This window comes from Triturus cristatus, chromosome 4_1, assembly GCF_964204655.1.
Source record: "Triturus cristatus chromosome 4_1, aTriCri1.1, whole genome shotgun sequence".
Lineage (NCBI taxonomy): Eukaryota > Metazoa > Chordata > Amphibia > Caudata > Salamandridae > Triturus > Triturus cristatus.
Window position 1 is genome coordinate 633,608,187 of NC_140585.1, and position 21,548 is coordinate 633,629,734.

Genomic DNA, 21,548 nt, shown 5'->3' on the forward strand with positions numbered 1-21,548 from the left:
GTTAGTTAAAATATACATTTTAAACTATTCCTTGACTCTATTTACTCATGCTGTGGACAAGTGCAAGAGTTTGACTGAAAGAGTGTTCTTGTTCCCACGTATCCTGAGAGGGACGGGTAGCATGTTCTAGGATGTCTAATCATTGGTAGCTTCGCTGTAGCACGGAGAACGAATGAGACACTATAGCTAGTCGGGTTGGGGTTCTGGGCACCGAGGTGCGTATTTTGGTACACCACTACACACTGAGGTCCTGGTTTCCTGCGCATAGTTCTGTGTATGTGCAGAATCCCTGCAACAGTGCAATATTCCATTTTATTAATCATTTCCTATGTCTTTTTTATATCAGCTTGAAGACCACTAAAACATCAATATTCTTGCACATTTGCACACATTTAAATTTACTATGGCCACGTAAATCCATGTCATACAATGCATATTTACTGAAGTGTGCCAGCAAAGCATAGCCAGGTACTGAAGTAGGCACAACAAAGTGAGGATTTTAGCAAGTAGCAGAGTCAGCTCTTATAAGAGTTACTTTAAGTTCCTATTCTATCACGTTGTCTTGCTCCTTTTTATTTGTATTGAGAGAAAATGTATGAACATGTTTGAAAATTGCATTGATTTTAACATTACGTGCTCTAACTGATCAAGGGCGAAGCTCTACTCCATTAAACCAGCAATTGCCTTACCTTATTTATTATTGCTTCCTGCCCATTTTGCATTAAACACGTTAGACATTATGGACCATTCTGAATGCTGTGCTTTGATAGATAGATAGATAGATAGATAGATAGATAGATAGATAGATAGATAGATAGATAGATAGATAGATAGATAGATAGATAGATAGATAGATAGATAGATAGATAGATAGATAGATAGATAGATAGATAGATAGATAGATAGATAGATAGATAGATAGATAGATAGATTGATTTTGAGTTTATCTCTATATTTCTAACTCTCTTGTGAAGTGGAAAAACTGATATTTCAGAAAATTCAAAACATAACCAGTCCTTGTATCTATTCTCATATAATGGGGACTAAGGGTACACCCCACTGGCGCCCCGCCAAAGCTGTGGCCGGACTGACCACCAAATTAGGATTTCCTTCTGTCTGGTGGGCTTTTTTTTTTTTAAAGTTCCCACGTGGTGCCATAAATATGGGCACCGCAATGGGAACGCCAAAAACAGTTCCTGCATGGCAGACCCCCACCGCAAGACTCGTAAACAGCCTCTAACTGTAGTTACACTTTCAATTATTAAAGTGTGCAATATGAATTTCTGTTTAGGACTTCTATGTTCTGAAATATACAACATGGACCAGTATTGTGTTACCTTCCTTGAATTATCAATATCTTAAATACAATATGCATATCATAAACACGATAAACATGTTCAGCTTTAAGGATCTTATCCATTAAGTGCATGTAATACGGATCCAAATGCACTGAATATTGGTAGCTACAAATCCTGTTAAATTGCAGAGTTTTGTTCATGTCTTATCAAAGGGAATGCTCTCCAAAATTAATTGTTCAATGTCACTTTCTTACGACGATTGCATCCTTAGAACATATGTCTGAATTAGCTCCAGAACGCAAGTTATCTGTGGAAACAAGCCTCTTCAAGCGTCATGGGTTTTAGATGACAAGATCCTGGCTGCAGCAACTAAACATCTAAATTGCCCAGGGAAGAAGCCGTGGATGACAAGAAACCTTATACTAAATATCAAAGAGGGTCATCCCTATTCTCAGATGAAGTGACAGTTCAGGAATTATGAACGAAGTCCATGCTTGGCACTGTTGCGTACTGCATCCTCCAAAGACGCAAAGCTTTGTGTCTCATGGCACAACGTTCCCTATCCAATTATAGCCTTTCCTTCCTCTGTCTGCACATAATGTGAATGAACTCAAAGTATGATACCTGGGGGAATGGAAGGGTCATGGTTCTCATGGCAATCACCCTTGAGGAGCCTTTCAATTTTGCCAGTACCAGCTCTCCATCAAAATTGTGGGATGGCTGGTCTCTCCTTCAGTTGTCAGCATATCTTTTCAACTTCATTCTTCTCTCTCTCATGCTAATGTATTTCACCTAGCAATGTTAAAAAAGTATTGCATTTAATAGAAATTTGTTTACAATGTTTTCCAGAGGAACAGTTCAACATGGGAGGTGCCATCTGTGCCATGATGTGTATGTATCTCAAATGCTTTTCGCTAAGTTTAGCAACTTGCATGGCTTTCTTCAGGTTGGTCATGTAATGCAGCACACCTTTATTGGTAAAGACCACAGCAAAGCATTCTTCTTGGAACTGAAACATATGTACTGATCAAAGTTTTGAACTCCTTGTGAATGAATGGAAGACTACGGACAGATTATACAGTCTTCCGTTGCAATATGTGGAGAATATGTTGTTAAGCAGGAATGGCATCACCTACTGAATGAACATTGCCATCATTTCTGGAAGTCCAGAGTCTTCATTGATGGCAGACATTAAATACTGTCCAGTAGCAACTGTCTAATAAAGCCCATAGTCAGGTCTTTCCATTTTCTTTGTGTTAGCTGAGACATCTCTAGTTGTCTAACTGTGGATTTCCATGAGCTAAGGATCTACGACACCATCAAGAAACAGCAACCACACTTTGTCACACAATGTCATCATGACCCCCGGGTACCAATAGCACAACCTCCTTTCTCAGTCAACCTGGAATGTTGAAGCAAGTACTCCTCCACGGCAGCTCTGCCCGGTTGCCTTCTGCTACTTGAGAAGCTATCATCAAAGTCTCTCCGGTGTTGGCTTTGGATACCAGCAGTCACCACAATCAAAGGGGGTCCTTCTTGGTAGCTTTGATTGCATCCTTCTTGCTAATGGTAGGAGGCAGGTTTGTTTCATGGTGAGCAAAATGCATTCCACTGCAATGAACTCCACAGATGCAAACGAAACCTTGAAAATTAATCAGCGGTATTATGAAGTTTCCCAGGCATGTGCTCTATGCAATAGTGATAGTCTTGTAGACACAAACTACATCGGTCATTGCGAGGTGGTATTTTAGCCTTCAAAGATCATAGCAACCCTGATGATCAGTTACCACTTTGAAAGCTTGCCAAAACGAAATGTTTACACACCCATCCAATAGTTAGCCTATCCATTTGTGCTTGTGTCTATGCCGTCTCATATGTGGTCAGACTTCTGTTGGCGTTGGCAAAGATGTATTGTGGTAACTCAGATCACTTCATGATAAGGCAAGATGGCTCCCAATCAATGTGGACAAGCATTTTTAATGACATTAGAGTGCAGCTCAGGGCCAACACAAGACAAAGTTCCCTTTGTAATGCAAGTCTTAATACCATCAAATACCATCTGGTAGTACTGTGACCACTCATATTCTTGCCATTTCTTCAAGAGATCTCTCAGGGGGACTCAGATCGAGGCAAAATCCTGAATGTGCATGGTGGAATTATTAGCCAATCCCAGCACCATGCAGAGATGATACATTTCCCTGGTGAAGGCACTGATATAAGTGCCTCTTCTCTTTCTGAATTATTTGGACATGCCCTCCCAGGAGAAGTGGGTTCATAAAATGCCTGAGCAGGCTGGCATTTATTTTAATTTAGCGTAGTAAGGCTGCTGTTCGATAGTCTTCTGCACACTTTCACAAGGTTGTCACCATGCGATTATTTGATCTTCAAACACCAGCATAAGATAACTAATTGAGATAGACACGAGTGCCTGGACTCACTTCCCTCCTAGAAAACGTCCTCTAGGGTTGATTCACTAAAGGTAAGGCACATATACGCGATGATGGCGTGTGACTGAAAAAGATGGTAATCTAAGGGGACATTTCCTCTCATTTAAGCTGTTCATACGTTTTTATTGAAGTCGCTCGAAGAAGACGTGTATGCCAATCAGCTGTTGTATTATGCCCTACATGCAGGTGGGGGAGATGCTCTGATTGCAGTAGCGGATGCCAACTACTAAAAGTGGTACTGCAGGCAAATGGGTGGGTGCATGCATGCAGTAACCATTAACTAAATTGCCGACATGCATTACATTATTATTTTAAAGGTAAAATGTTTAACTTTAAAATGTTAATGTAACGCATGTTGGCGATTTAATGTACATTGAATAAACTAGAAGTAAAATTAAACTCCCTTTCCTTGCTGCACATTCTCACTCCAGTCCTGGTGTTCTTCGCTCATCCAGTACGGGCCACAACCTACTCCCTTAACCAGTCCTGGCGATTCTCTCATGCTGTTAACTAGCATGAGAGAAGCGCCAGGGTTGGCTGGAGTGGAAACTCTCAGTGCTCACAAAGGCAGTGGAGGCCTGTGCTTGCTCTCCACCCAGCAGTCTGAGACAGCTGGGTTGGAGAAGTTTAAACTGTGCATGTCTGGTTGGCCGTCACAAGACAGCTGGACAAAGTAACATACACACTTTAAAGTAAAGTGCTGAGCCCGCCACTCCTCCCTGCTACTGCCACTCAGCAGCTATAGCCCCACCCCGCCCTGACACTTGGCTCGGGACGGAGTAGTGAAAAATAAAATGGTAATAAACTATATTTATTAGCATTTAATTTTTCATCCTTGGTGCATTTTTATTTAGTGGGGCGATACTCCTCTGCCCTAATAGAGGAGCTGCTCCTGTATTACTGACTTGCAACATTCAGCTTAGAGATGTTCACCCTAATTCTGATTAGCCACAGGGAGGGTACAAGTCCTAAAGAAAGAAGTGGGGGGACTAAGTAAGTTAGGCAGTATGCAAGTGACATCATGGTGTGTAACATTGTATGTGGCATCACAGGAAGTGGCATAACAACCCATGACATCTGGTCTTAAGACTTCACTCATATGTTCAGCAGCTCTATCATGAGTACATTTGAGCGCATTATAATATTTAACAAATTATATTTTGTGTCGGGTTGTGCCAAAAAAATGACACAACCCTGATGCAAAATCTGAGTCTCAATTTATACATTTTTTTTTAATCCTCCCACAAAGAAATTGGCAAGAAGGAGAAATGTGGAAGTAAATCTGTTCTGCTTAATTGGTTGCACAGTCTGAATTTTAACATATCTTATGGGGTGAAAGCACCTTCTGCAGAGATCTTTGTGTGCCCAAAAAATCTCAGGGAATAATCATATTAGTAAAATAACTGTGGAGGTTAAAGTATTTGCTGGAGAGAGCTGTGTTTTGTCTAGTCCCAGTTTTGAATCAAAGAATCATACAGGGTTTTAATATGTCTCCTGCAAAGGACATTATGTAACATGTAGATGACAGATTTTTATTTTATGTAAATTGGAAAGTGGGTTACTGCTTTTAACACAGAGATCCTTTAGTTACTTGCAGTTCATAAATTGTAATCCTACTATTGCACAGTAAGCTAAGAAGGACATGTGGCTCCTACACCTTGTGAACTCCAATGCCTTATGTAACACATTGTGTGCATTTATTTACAAACATATGATTTACTATCAATGTACAATGTGTACATTTGATGTAAAGAGCTCTGGCGCCCTGCAATGAGACGAGTAGCACTATAGCACTATAATTTTTTGTTATTGTAAATAGTGGTATTTAAATTGTTATTTGTGTAAATACATGGAGAGACCAACACATCTGATATTCTTACAGTACATGGATATCTCTTGTATGCAGGGACTGAACAAAGTCAAAACCATGCCTCTTTTAAGTACCTGTGAAGTGATAAGCTGTGTACCTTTGTTTCCCCTCCATTGCATTTAGGTGTAAGGCTCCCTATAGCTCCATGCCGGGATACTCCATCAAAATAAGGACCAGTGGCCCCTTAACTTCGACCTTGGCTATGGGCCAACCCCAGCCACAATCTGATAAGCTCCCTCCCTACCTACACACTGCTGCTCCAAAACGAAAGCAGTGAACGTGCAGGCGTTGCTGAGTGCATTCCAGTGTCTAAAAACTACACTGGCACAAGTTTAGCATATTTCAATGGAGCCCAACCTCTTGGTATTGTAGAACACGCCCACCTTGTGAAAAGAGTGCGTGGGCGCAGTCTATCCGCGTGTACCCTCGACTCCTGCCCTGGCCACAGGATTGTAATAAGCCGTGGATCCTGTTTCCACCACCTGCTAAGTGTGAAAGAGGAAACTAGGCTTGCCAACTGTCTTAGAAAAAAAAATACAAGCCATTGTTTACGCTTTGCTATTCTGGAACAGCCACAAGCTAGTAGGTGAAAATAATTAGTGTAAAATTGTCAGAATTCCTTTGTAAACTGGAAATTATCCCCCTGTTTGCTATGATCATTTTTCTGAAATGATTTACCCAGCTCTCGAATACTTTTTAACTGATTTCTTTAGGTATTTGCTGTTTTAGGTTTACGTTCCAGAACAAAAAGATTCCAAATGTCCCTCTTTTTTACCAAATAAGCTATTCATATTATAGACATCCCTGTATTTTGTGTGTTGATATTAGTTGATTTTTGTATACACCATGATGTTTGGACGTTTTTCGTAATAAACATCTCGTGAATTAGCCCAACTATGCTATCCACAGGACAAACTACACTGCCTTAAAGCACAACATTTCTGGTGAACATTAAAAAAGCCTTTCAAATGATAAAAGACGAACCGCGTGTTTTTTAACCGAGATCTTACGCCATGTAATAATAAAGGTTTCCGCTAGATGGCGCAAGAGCTTAGTATACGATTCACAATTAATGCACAAACATGAACTTTTCTCTTCAGTATGCAGTGATAGACGTTCCCTAGCCCACAGGCTGTGGGCTGCCACAGGGCATATTTGAAGACATGAAAACGGGCCCACCGTCCACTGCGAGTAACCGGTTGCTCTCAGGCTACTTATTGGCAGCAGAAATATTTGTCATAAACAACAAAGTCTGCTCCAAGTCTACAACAGAAGCGCATACCCTTCCTTACGTGACGTCACCGCTGAGCCATTAATTCTGTTCGGCTCAGTTTTTAGTTGTCGCTCTTGACCTTTAGTGATGGATAGTAAAAAACACAACTGTGGAGAGGCTCTGGTCCTGCTTATATATTGATTTTTTTGCAACATTTGACCGTGAAGAAGTTCTGTTCTTCAACTCATGGGCGTAGGAAGTGTGGGGACGCGGGGGATATATCCCCCCCAGATTTTGGAGTGGGGGGGACACGGGGGACAAGGGTGGGGGGGACGAGGGGACAAAGGAATTTCCCCTCTCCCTTCTGTTATCGCAGGGCCATTAGCACGCGAAAGCGCTACCTAATGGCCCTGCACTTGACCTGCCTGGAGTCAGAGGCCATCCGCCCTCTGCCTTTTGTTATGCTGCAGGAAGGCTCAGCCGTTCTGGGAAGGGCAGAGAACGGAGAAAAAATAAACGCTGTCTCTTTTCCTTCATGGCAAGGACCGTGTCCACTACTCCTGATCTGCCTCTGGCGGCTGCCCACCTCTCTTTATTCCTCCATCTCTTTCTGTCTCTGTCTCGCTCCTGCTTACGTGCTGATTTCAAGAGGCAGCTCTTAAGGTACTCTCTCTTGCCTCTCCTTTTCTTTATTTGTTCCCCTGTGAAATTGATCCAAAAAAGGCTGAACACTTTGGCTGTAAATGTCCTCATTTTCTGACTGTTTTCTATTGAAAAGAAAAACCTCAGAATGGAGAGAAAAAATAGTTAAATACCTAAATAAAGCAATCAGAGTGAACAGCAGACAGGCCAGACTGTTATTTACACCCACACACATTAGCGCCACTTTACAGAGTTTGCCAGTGCAAGCGCTACTTTCTTTTTATCTTCTTTCTTTGAAGAACATTGTTTTCCCAGGGTGGGTAAGTGCGCCATTCCTAAAGGGACTGCAATACCTGGTTGATGGGTAGAGTGGAAACGTTTAATATGATCGTTTTCAACTTTTTAATTATTTTAGCTTATAAAATGCGGCTCTGTGTTTGGGGATGTGGTCTTTTTTAAACCAAACTGCATACATTTTGAAAGGATATAAGCAATGGACATTGAAAGGGGTCCCTTCCTGGTCCTGTAGCCATGTCTTGAACTTTTCAGGCAAAATCACTTACTGATTTCTGAATAATGAGTTTAAAACCGTTAAGGTAACCATGTTTTTTTCTGATTACAGTTCACATGCTTTGCTTATTCTTGCATTCCCTATGAGTGTTTGCTTTTTCCAGGGTGTTATTCATTTTTTTTCAGGCAGCATTTTACTGTTGTCTAGTGCATAATTTGAATTTAGTCGCAGCACAATTGAGTTGTGCTGAAGGCAGTGCGAGTTTCTCTCAGTGGGGCAGTATGGTGTTCACAGTGGGAGAGGATGTGGCACTCTGGCCAGAGCTGCTGAATTTGGAACTGGAGAACCATGTTCAGACCTTCATGACCAGTTCACCATACCACATTCCTGACAGAGCTTATTCCGATGCTACACCTTAGAAGGCCCGATAGACCTTAGAAGCCCAGGTGTCTTAGCACCCGCAGGTGGACCTGGCCACCACAATCCATACTGCAGTTCACTTCCAGTCTTACGGGCAGGCATATGAAGAAGCACATCCTAGATAGACAGTGAATCTGTCACTGAGGTCACAAGACCCTTGAGGCCAGTCCACCTCACCCATTGGTACCTCCATTGGCCTTTTTCCAGCACTAGCAGTGCAACTTGCCAGGGGTTGGCAATGTAGGATTTGCATGCACACCAAACTTAGGGGGTGATTATAATGGCAGTGGGACCGCCACGTCACCCCGTCGGTGGCGGTCCCACCGCCATTGGTGACTGCATCACAGCCCGCCATATTACAATGGCGGGTGGTTACCTGGCGGTCGGAAAGACCAACCACCACGCACCCGACGGGCTTCTTGAGCCCGCCGGTGTGGTGGAGGGGCTCGTGGATCCTACAATGCTGGTGGTGCCTACCATGCACCGCAGCAGGGATTACGATGTCCCTTACCCGCCAGCTTATCAATGGCGGTTCACCTGCCATGGAAATGCTGGTGAAAGGGACATTGGGAGCCCGTAGCAGTCCCCTTTACCCCTGGCCCTCAGACATGGGTCCTGGGGGCATCTATGATGCCCCACAACATATCACTGAACCATGTGACAGGCACCAATATATTTAACATGTTCCTTTTTTTTTACTTTGCGGCGGATGGTGCAGCCAGCAGCACCTGCTGCAATGTAAAAGATAGGCACTGAGAACACCGTAGTGGCAGTCGCATTGTAATGCCTATCGTGGGGCCTCCACCTTGAAGGCCAGCGGTCCCATTCCCCGATTCGATGGCGGTGGTACTGAAGTCCGCCTGCCATCGTAGTCAGCCCCTAAGTTTGCATTTTATGAATATGATTCAGCGGGAAATAAATTGATGTTTGCAATTTAATTGACTTTGGTTGGCCTCTTATCTATGAGATTTCCCTGTTGAATGTTCCTTTACATTATACATTTTTGGTTGTATGAATTGATTGCATACTACACTCTCCTACAGGTATTAATTTGAGTGTCATTAGGAGTGTCTGGGACCAATTGTTTTCTTAGGAATTGTTTTCTTTACTAACCTTTGCAAAGGGCCCTAAACTTCACAGCAACACAAGTCACATTTCTTTTAGTAATTTGGGATCCGTTTGAGCTACAAAATTGTTTTGGAGGAAATCGTTAGATTATGCAGCAGAAGATGTATTATGTGGCAAATATGAAACAGCCATAGTTAAGTGGAAAACATTTTTCCACTTAATTTTGCCCCAACATTGTAGTTGATCAATTTGTAAGTTCCCCAAACCCAAAAGTCGAGTTTGGGCACAATTTGCATTTTAAAACCAGCCCTATAACACAGGGCTACTTTTAAACTGACCTCAGGCTTCAGCAGTGCACACATGCAAGCGCAGAAAGGGCTGCTGGCCTCTAAACTGCCATGCCTTATTATATTCTAGGGACTTAAAAGTAGTTCTAATCCCCCTGCCCTTTTATGTACTAGAGCCTTATAGGAGAGGTCATGCCAATCATAGGGGTACCCTAACCCATAGTTGTAGGAAGGTGGAATCTGACTATATGGTTGCCCCCACTTTTTTCCTGGTGTTTGAATGGCTTTTGGCTAGTCTGGCTGGGATCCTGCTATCCAGGACCCCAGCCTATCTGCTTACTCCCTTAAATGATTGGTGTACATATTAGATGCACTAGTGATTGGATACTGTGGTACCTTATGAGCCCCTAGTATATGGTACCTTAGGTACCTAGGGCATTGGTACTTCACAGGCCTACCAGGGGCTGCAGCATGTATTATGCCACCCCTGGGAAGCATTCACAATCTGACACCACAGGCCTGCGACTGCAGCCTGTGTGAGGTAGTGTTAGCACTCCTCACTGAGGTATAGGTTCCTATATCTCACCATACACACACATATAAACCTATCAGTCACCCCTATGGTAGGCCCTATCAATCCCAAGGGCAGGGTGCTTGGTTTACTATGTGAGGGGGTGCTTCTGCCTGAGCAGGACCCCTCTGCAGCTGGCAGAGTCTATTCTCTGCTGCTGTTTGTGGATGCGGTTAAACCATATACTCTTAAGTGCATTATAACCTCGCGGTAAATGCTAACTTTGGAATGACTGCATCAAAACATGTCGTGTTTGGTGTCAAACAACTTGGAATCCTACCCCCACACCAGAAACTGGTGTGGGAGTAGGATCCCACCCTTCTAGAGGGGACGACATGTACCCACTGTACTACACGGTAGAAATCTTCTAGAGCCCTGGCATCACAAAATGGATGCCACCAGCACAGACAGCGGGCTGCCCTCCTGCTGCTGACCGAAACTCGCAGTGGAGGGAGCCCAACAAAGGGTTTCCTGTCACAGGGAGGTGTCCCCACCTCCCAGACAGGATTTAGTGTATTGGAGCTGGGTGGGTGCACTCTTAGAGTGCTTTGAAGTCCTGCACTGGGGGAGCAGTAGGCTCCTCTGTGCATATGCCAGCTCAAACCGGTTCAGGGGCTACCTGCCCCTGCTCTGGCGCAAAACTGGACAAAGAGAAGTGGGTGTAACCACCCACTACCCCGACCCTCCTAGAGGAGTGGTCATAGAGCTAGTCCCTCCCATCTTTTCACTATAAGATACCAAAGCTTGCCAATGCAACTTAGATTACACCTGGACGACGCTCTACAAAGAAGAATCCTGGCCCTTCGACGTTCCACTATCTCTGGAAGACTGAAGAATCTCCCTTGGAGTCAAGGAGTGACTCCCCTGCTTGGCAGGCACCAAAACTCTTCGACAACGGTTGCAAACTTTACCGCTCCCGCTGGAGCCCGAAGTCCCTGCGTCCCCTGAAGCAGATTTCCTGACCTCTCGACTGCCATTTTGAGTCCCCAGCGAAGCTGTGGCATCTGGACCCCACGAGTGACGAGGAACAGCAATACCAGGGAACCGTGCACTGATTTCGAGTGCAAGCCCTAATCTACATCCAACGAAGTTGTGCTTTGGACCATTTGTTGTCCAATTCCCTAGCAGGTCTAGTACCAAAAATCAGCGGCCTACCTCATCCCGAGTGACCGTGGGCTGTTGTTAAACTTTTCCTGCAAAGGCGTCTTCGCGGTTGCTTGCCCGTTGGCTAGTAACTCACCTGAAGACTTCCACATCAACTTCAAGGGCTCGCCTGGTTGCTCTGGGCCTGCCCTCACTTACCCTCGCTGGGTAAGTCCATCAGACCTTGCTGGTCTGCACCATTGCCAATCTTCACTCCACACAAGACTTGCAGTTGCCAACACTTGTTGGCTCCAATCCGGGTGCCGACACCGTCATCAGCTGCAGACGTTGTGGGAACTTCCGAATCCAGCTGCTGGTCATCGTCGATCTCTCCTGGACCTCGTGAGTGAAGAGTCAAAACACCATCATCGACCTGAAGAGACGCGACAGCTGTGGTCATCCATCTTGCTGGCCACCGGTCACTGGCAAGTGACTTTGAACTCTGTCCCCTCAATTTCTAGGTCTTCTGCAACTCCAATCCATCTTCGGATTCCAGCGGACACCTCTCCAGTCCTCACAAGCAGCAAGTCTTCAGTGATCTCCATTGAAAACAGCATCGCGACCCGACACCAAAGGACACCTATGCACCCGGCTTCCCTGGGTGAGGTAACTCGTGCACTCCGGTGCCCAAGTGTGTGTTGGCCCTCGAAATACTTACCCTGTAAGTTGCTTGCTTGTTGACTTTTGCGAAGTGCCCTAAAACTGTAAAATACAAACCGCGACATTTGCCATTGAAACGTATTGAAAACCCACGTGTGTGTTTAGACACTGCACGCGTCTCCTGTGGGCTGATTACTTACCTGCTAACACTGCAGAAGTGAAGCCCCAGCGATTCCCAAGGCCCCAGGCCTCTTCATTTTGCAAGTCGAGTTTGTCATACCATTTTTTTAGTATATGGTCTGGTACGCCCCTAGGGCTACAGCCATATTTGTGCTTAATTTATTGAGAACTGTTGATCTTTTGAGTGTTTACCTGGCTCTAATCTCATAAAGAGATTAGTAGAGTATATTTAGAAATAAATACATATATATTTGATATATATACCTGTGTGGTGTCTTTTCATTTGGTAATTCAAGAGATTATAAGGTAAAACAAGCTGCTTTACATTCCTCAGAGACTTAGCCTGAAGGCTGCTCTCCACAGCTACCACTAGGATAGCTTTCTTTAAAAGGTTGTCTTTAAACCTATCTACCAAGAGTCGAATTGGACTGGTGCAAGGTGGCCACTATAACTAGTGACCAGCATATGCCAGGCCAACTTCTCACAATAGTGCACCCTAGTGTATGTAGGTGTTTTCACTGTATTTTTAAGTGCCTCTTTCAGAATAGCACTGGCTGTTTAGGCAGAGGCCTGGGTCAGTCAGTCAGGTACCACCAGTACCAGTCAGCAAAAAGTTGGGGAGTGCCCAGGGCGGCTTTGCAACACTAGAGAAACACAAACTCAGAATGTAAAACATACCACCATGGTTGGGGGGTTCTCTTCAATAATCAGAATTGATTTCTATCCTAATGAACCCATTTTCCAACATTAGGATAGGGAAAGACTGGGGAAAAATCATAACGTTCTAATCTATGCAGTGAAGTTTTTATGCAGCACTTTGATGACGGTTAATAGCTCACTGTTCAATGTTAGGATTTTAACTTATAAACTTCAAATACCAAAGAATATCTCAGACAAAAGCAGTAACTCACTGACCTATTGAATTAAAACTTTCACTAGACAAGCCTTCGATCTCTCTCAAAAAAAGAACATTAATCACCAAAGTTATCTTCACATTTTTATTGTTGCCTGAAAATTGCTGGAGACCAGGAATGCAGCAGCAGGTACTTTTCAAACTCTAATGCACTTGCAAACACGACGGCCCCACCCTAAGTCAGCGGCCTTTGTTTGCTTTGTGCATTAAGATGCAAGATTCATATATATGTTTTTTTAAAACATTTGGTCTCATTACTATATGAATGTAAATAACAATAAAGCATACATGCAAACTGTGACTACATGCCTGCTTTTCTCAATATTTCACTTCGAAAGTATGCAATTGTATTTGTTTAACAGGCGGTGATTTGTATAGGGTCACTGGAAAGTGCACAAGGTTGTCCCTGTCCCCCCCAGAATTTTAGTGTCTCCTACACCCCTGCTTCAACTGAAAAACAGTGCATGCCTTGTTGAAAAGCTTATGTTCAATACAGGACAGACAATAAGCGCCCCAAGAAACGAAGCCTGAACGTGCGCACTGAGGCACGCACTCCTTTACAGCTTGGCAACCGGCAAATCAAGACCATGAATTTCAAATATACATAAAATATCTAAAACGCATGCATAAACAAAAGAAACTGACAATAGAAAAAACGCAAACTCCCATAAGAGGTATTGAACCCATAATTTACTCAACTGAGCTAGACCCCATCAGTAATTGACGCTACGCCCGGCCTCCTTAAAACCCCGTGCCACACTCCGCCTCGATTTGCGACGCTCCTGCGGTTTCCCAGGGGTCCAAGAAGACAAAGAGGACGAGACCCCTGGGACGCCGCCTTAAATAACGTGATAAGTTTCGGCTTCCTTTACATGTTATAGCGTGGGCAGAGATCCATCCTCTTCCGGCATCCCACCCTTGGAGGAGACTCGGCTCCGTGGCGCAACTAAGGGCGCCCCTCCCCTAGGCGTGGTGGGCGCCCCTCAATACAGGAGCCCTGAACTGTTTATGGTGATAAGCCAATAATGCAATTTGCCAGATGGCAGAGTTTAAATGCGTTATTATGAAATATTATGACTGAGGCAGTAGGCCTGACTTATTTATTGTGAAAAGCATATGTTCAAGTCAAAAGGCCTATTGGGATGGATCAGGGTCGGCTTTAGCGCTGGTGGCGCCTGGTGCAACAGTCTTTTTTGGCGCCACCATAACTTCCATCTCCATGAATTCCCTCATTACTTCTCTCCAACAGCCTCTGTCTGACGTGCATTTCAGTTTTTTTATAGTGCTAATAAACACTCAGGGGCATATTCTCAAGGAGCTATCGCCAAGTTAACAGCACTTTATCGCAGCCAAAGTCGCAATAAATGTATTAACCCATTCACAAGCTGGTGCTAACAGCCCATAGCACCAGTTTACCTGCGATAGCAGCCGCAAAAAACACAGATGACCCTGGCAATTATCGCTAATGAGATACAGAGTAGGCGTTCCCGTGCAAAAAGCCGAAACAACACTACTCCAAAACATTCTCAACGATGAGCCAGATCGGCGAAAAGACCGCAAAACATGCGATATGGTGCGTTAGCAGCAGAAAATTAACACTTGCTCTGACCTGGTGTAGAGTCGGACGGCAGCCTGCACCACAAAAGGGAGCCCAGCCCAGAGCCACACCTGAAGAACAACAGATGCCATGGAGCCACTGAACATGCGTGGTGGACAACCAAGAGGTCCACAACACCCACCGCCACCCACCCCCCGATCACCCCCACACCCCCGGACACCCACCGTCCACCCCCGGACCAACACTGAGGCAGCGCAGACAAAAACAGCGACCCTCCGAAAATGCACCAAACTCACAGATCCAACACCAGAGAATGTCATTGCCCACTATATGCTCAAAGGGACAATCCTCCCCCGCAACCTGACCACCATTGCCCACAGGCTGACGGTACCAACACAGTGGACAACCAACATCCCACCGCAAACAAAGCTGATGGCCATGCTGCACGTGTTGGCCTCTGGTATCCTCCAACCAACATCCGCCTGAGACAGAGGAATCACACAGCCAGGCCAATATAAGTCCCCCAAAACGGTCATGGATGACACCATCAGCTTGGTACCCTACTATCTATACTCCACACACACATTGGGCAGGAACAGCCGGAGACCAAGCAAGGCGTGTATGCCACAGCTGGCTTCCCGCACGTGTCAGGGGGCAATTGACTGCACACATGTCCTACTAGTGGCCCCTGGCAACACTGCACACAATAAGCGTAACAGAAAGCGCACGTATCCCACCAATGTGCAGGCAATAGTGGACCACCGGGGAATTTCCGCCAACGCCACCGCCACCGCCAACCACCCAGGCAGTGTGCATGATATATGCACCTTCTGACAGTCCATCATCAACCTGCGCAACCAGGATGGCAACCACGGAAATGCACTGCCCGCTGGCCATTACCAAATGCACACACCACACACCTCAACTCCACAATCATGCAACACACAACACAGGGAATGCACAAGTCACAAGCTCACAGATAACATGCACACCCAACAGACACGACAGCACAACTCACTGCGGGAACCTGGGTCAGCCATGTACATGAGCCATCAATGGCATGGCACCTCGGACACACAATAGAAAAATGTCCGCAGAGGTGGGGACCAGGCATGTGCGAAGGAGGCAAGGGACCGATGAAAGAGAATGTACACAATGCCAAGTGTGCCGTGGATGTGCTGGCCAGACTGCAGTATGCAGACCACACACATATCCATGTCAACACACACCGCTGGTGTTTGGAGTGTAGTGGGCAGTGAACGCAACCATGTCACCCCAGCCAATGGGGAAGATCGTGGAAATGTAGCTTGTGACGTCCTCCCCCATAAGCGTGAGCGGAGTGGGCTGGCCCGGCATACGCCAGGTCAGTGTAGGGGTGTGAATAAAAGGCACGTAACTCTGGGCGTGGTCCTCTTCCGGAATGCCCAACGTCCCTGCCAGGGCAGTGACTCTCACCCAGCCACAAGGCCTACGCCGTGAGCTGTGTTGCCTGGGATCCTGTGCGCCTGCTGCACCCCGGGCCGTTGGTCACCGAAGCCATCATGGCCGCCCCTGCGCATCCAGGCATCACTGCTCACCTGCCGACACCGGCGTGTGTTAAGGAGGGCCCACCACGTGCCGGTGCAAACTCCAAGCCCGAGGGCCCCGACCTTGGCAGACTTCTCGGACCATCACAGCCTCTGCAACACAGGCCCGCGGAACTCCTTTCCCGTTGATGTGCTCCACCGGCATACATAGTGGACAAGTAGGACACACATTTGGAACTGAGTCTTGATTATACACCATGGCAGAGTACATGATTTAAGGCTGAGTTCATGTCACCATACTCCCTCCAATGTGGTGCTACCAAATCTGTGCATAGGACTCCCACCAAATGTGTCTATGGGCCCTTGCTGACTCCGGCCTTCGGCCTGCACTGTGTCCTGCAGACCTCACACCAATCCAATGCAGTCCCTCACAGGCAGGACACGGCCTCCTCGCCGGCTGCACACCCGCTCAGCTCTGGTGCCACTACTTGTCAGCCACAAATCGAATACAAATTCCATTACAACATCCTGTGTGAGAGATGCAGGAGGAGATGGCTGGACAGTGGTTGCCCGCGCTGACCGCTGCCTCCAACCTACACTGCGGCCAACTAGGTCGCACTTTTGGAACTGAGTCTTGATTACACCATGGCAGAGCACAGAAATCATGGCTGAGTGTATGTCACTATACACCCTTCAATGTGGTGCCAACAGGTCTTAGTGTTATATCACAACCACAAGATTCTGTGGGCCCACGCGGACTACTGCTCTCGGCCTACGCTGCGCTTGAGTAGGTCACAGAATTGGAACTGAACATTGATTATTCAAAGGCAGAGTACGAATCATTACACGCAAGGAGAGGCGAAAGAGGATGACGCGTTGCATTTGGAAGGACAAAAGGATAATTTTTACGGAGGTGATCGAACACTACCGACAACTGCCCTGATGAACTCTGTGCATCGCGAGCCTACGACATGTGGCCGTGGCCCACTGCTGAATGCTGCCTCTGGCCTACACTGCGGTCCAGTAGGTCACAGAGTCTTGATTTGGCAATGCCAGAGTTCATATCAGTATACCGCCATCATCGCAGACTGCACCCCCTCCCAGCCCCAGTGCCACGAAGTCTGTTCCCTGACATTCATGGACACTCTCTGGTTGTACATTGGTGGCGTCTGAGTCTATGGACTAGGGCAGAGTTCTTCAATCTGTGGGGCGCACCCCCCTGGGGGGCGCAACACCATCTCAGGAGGGGGCGCGCACTCCACTCTAATCTTACCTTCGTTCCCTGCATCCCAAGTCTTCTTGGAGAACTCTGGTATGGGTGGAGGGAGGGGAAATCGATGCCCATGCTTTTGTCTTGCTAACTCTACCAGTAGGGGGTTAATTCATAGAGCTGAAATGCTTCAGCTGCAGTGGGAGGCAGGATGTCGCCTCTGCTAAAACCAAAAGCAAACAGATCCTTCATGTTCGATATGATAGCAGAGGAGACCCCTTGCCTCCCACTGCAGCTGAAGCATTTCAGCTCTATGAATTAACTTCCTCCTGGGAGAGTTAGCTCTTCCAAGAAAGGAGACAGTTTAAGTTTCTTTTAAAATTACACAGGCAGGCGTGCAAAATGCCAGCCAGCCATGTGTTGTTTAAACAGCCTGCAAATTGCTTGTCTTGACACTAAATATGGTTATAAATAAAGAAGTATGTATTTATTTGTAATATGACTTTACTATCATTGTTCCCTTTTATTAATAGTCATGGATCATGCAAGCAGCTCTAGAAAACAATTAAAAGTTCTTTCTATTCATATTTGCTGTTCAAGTATACACAGAAAAGTGCTGAAAATACAGCTTTAGGTGACTGCTTATGTTTATACTGTCTGTGACATCAAAATAATGAGCTGGCAACCCTAATCATAAGACTGGAAGTTTGTTGAGGGATCAGCACATTATTTATTTCCTCCACCCTGATCCCTGGTTACTGCCATAATAGCAATAGTTTAACACATTTGAAACCCAACACTGCCGTCAGTAACATGCTGAGTTACTTCAAGTGTCTGGGATTGCACCTTGCATTCAGACAACTCGCTCCTGATTCTCGCCCTTCACTTTCACCCTCACCCTGCACTCACACTGATCCGATACACTCACACCATTCACCCACTTACCTTCCACTCATAGTGATCACTGTGCACTCGCAGCGATCACAATGCGCTCACACTGATCACCATGCACTCACACCATTCACCCACTTACCCTCCACTCACAGTGATCAGTCTGCACTCACAATGCACTGTCGCTGTTCACCCTGTACCTCATCCTGCAGTCACACGAGCACACTACTCAACCTGCACTCATGTGATACTTCACACACCTGTCCCCCTCACTGCTCAATCTGCAATCTCACTCAAATAAGCCCACACCTAACCATACATTCATTCGTCCCACTCTGCACTAAAATGCGCACCCAAATTCATATGGTCACTTCACTCACCCCTGTACACAAGTATGGGCATGTCATGCCCCATCAAGGTTTTTGTCCTAAATTACAAAAGGAGACATCTAAATGCACTGCAAACGAGCCTTCCAGGGGCCCCTTGATAGAGACAGTTCTGTTTTTGCCCTGATGGCCTGGAATAATTCCTCAACTGATTCTTGCAAATACCGTTTTGTTTAATTTCTTTTTAATGTGATTGATGTGAGGGAGTCTATTACTATTTGCAGAGAAATGTGTTTGGTTCATGCAACAACCATAAAAAAGTTAACCATAAAAAAGGTTAGATCCAAGCGGGTCCTCACATTTGAGAAATGGGAGGATATCACAGATATTATTAACTGTAAAATTAGTGGGCTGCTGCTTTGTTACAACAGTGAAAACACATCACTATCTTTGAATATTAGATGTAAATGCTTTTATAGAATTTCGACTACAGTGCCTGTGCACCGTTAGTAGCCTGGCTAAAAAGGGTATGGCAGAGCTGAAAGTAAATCATTTAAACTCAAAGCTGTACTGAACAGGGGCCCCCAAAATAGTTTTGGCCCAGGGCACCCAAAATCCCTAACATGTCCATGCCATCACAAAGTCTGTCAGACAACATTAGTCTGAAGTAGAATAGACAACATCATTAATTTATTATTAGTTCTATTTTTTTTAAACATAAGCCTGACGTGTCCTTAACCCCCACTGCTTCAGGCAAGCAACTTATCGTACCACTAAAAAATTCTCAATTAGGTGTTCGTTCAGCGCCCTCTCTGTGGACTTTCAACTGTCTTCGGATCCATAACTGGTTGGTGGGCAATTATCCCATTATAATGCTGCCTAAAACTTTTGGTAATGATTTCTAGAGAAGATTTGTTTCTCATGTACCAGCTCTGAGCTATGGAGTGCTCGAAAAATCTGACAACACTGTCTCCCTTACAGTCCCTGTCTTGGCTGTTAATGTCTGCAGAATATTCCACTTTGGGAGAAACTGCTATTAAAACTCTTTTGCCTTTCAGTTTGTCCTATTTATGTGAGATTGGGCTCTCAGCACTTGCGGTATTAAAGACTAAGTACCGTTCAAGACTGGACGTGGAGCACAACCTGAAGATGGCAGTAGCAAAAATCCATCCACAGATTGACCGTCACTGTAAAACAGGCACACCTCTCACATTTATGTTGGTGGTGTTATTATCAATCTATGTCATGTGTAAAACAAAGCATCCTAGTAAAAATAATTTGCGCACATTTTATCTTGGAAAGTGGTGTTTTGAGCTGTGTAATAAGCCTCTGTCATTTCACCACACTGGCATAACGAAAATTGAGGGGGCCTCCCTGCAAGGAACGTGAAGGGGCCCCCTCCGGACTCAATCAAGAGCTCTCCTGCAAGAGTGCTGTGCTGAGGGTGGACCCCTGGAGCTTGGGTCCCCCCGCACCGCGGGGGCTGCGGGGGCCTGTGTTATGCCCCTGCACACCCACTCACAAACCTGCCGTTTACTAAACACTCTTATTGTATTGAACATTATTTGCTGGATATGCCCGGAATATGCGCGTGGCGAGCGATTCCAGAAATATCTGTCAGGTGGTGGGGGGGCCCAATATCTAAAAAAATTTAGCTGGGGGGCTCAACCTACAAAAGTTTGAAGACCTCTGGACTAGGGGGTAGTTTTCATCCTCATGCAGCTGATACCGAATTGGTGGTGGCAACGAGGCAGTCGCTTTCAACTCCTCCATTTGCTGCTTCCGGATAGCTTCTGCCCTCTGCATCATGCCCTGGAGGACACCTTCCACTGTTCCCCACAACCATCCACCACATTCACCTTTGACGAGGACCCGCTCAGTCTGCGTGGCCCTACCTTAGTGAACCGCAAGTCACCGTCCTGTGGCGGGGTGCCTGTGCCGTCCGCTGTGCATCCGGGGCCACTAACTCTGTGCTGATAAGGTCAGGGACCCCTTCTCCTGAGATATTGGATGGCCTCTGAGGCAATGGCCTTGGGGTCATCAACGCCATGTGTCTGTGGCCCTGCGCTGTCCACTGCCTCCGGCCTCAACTGCAGCCCACAAGTGCTCACACATCAAATCAAGTCCTGACCGGCCCGGACATCGCATCACCGCAGGAGGCACACGCCACCACCGCCAGGACCAACTCCAACTGCCAACTGCCAGTGTAGAAACTGTCGTACTGGCAGACTGATGGAGTTGCTCACACCTGTCATGGATGCCATCTTCTGCCTGGTCCCCTGCTCAGCACTTCAGGTGCCACTAACTCAGTGCACCATGAATCATCATCCATTACTGTTTTTGTTATGTGCTGTGGAGAGTTCACGCAGCAATGTCACCTCAGGCAGTGTGGGAGACCGGGGACAATGATGAGGAAGATGATGCAGGTGTGACATCCCCTCCCCCCCCCCCCCCACTGCAGCTGCATCAGGAATTTCCCAAAGGGACACAATCCTAGACATTTTCTTCACATGAGCGCTCTCAACCCTAGTGCCCCAAACTCAGTGCACTGCAACTCACGGATACTTCTGTTTGCTCATTGTGTGACCTCTGGACTTGCTCAGGCTACCTCCATGATGCTCTGCAGTTGTCCCTGTAATGCTGGTGTTGTCTGTTTCTGTATTCATGGTGTTCACTGTTGTATTTGTTGCCAGCACCAACAACTCCTTGTGGGCTGGCTAGCACTAACCCCACACACATCCAGCACAGGCGTCACTGTACATGTGGCCCTGCCAATAAAGGGGCCGGGCGCACGTGCCTGTAGCCAGTTCAACATAATATCTGCGTGTGTCCCTGTGGTCTTCTTGTGTGCATGACGGCCCTGGGCCCTACGAC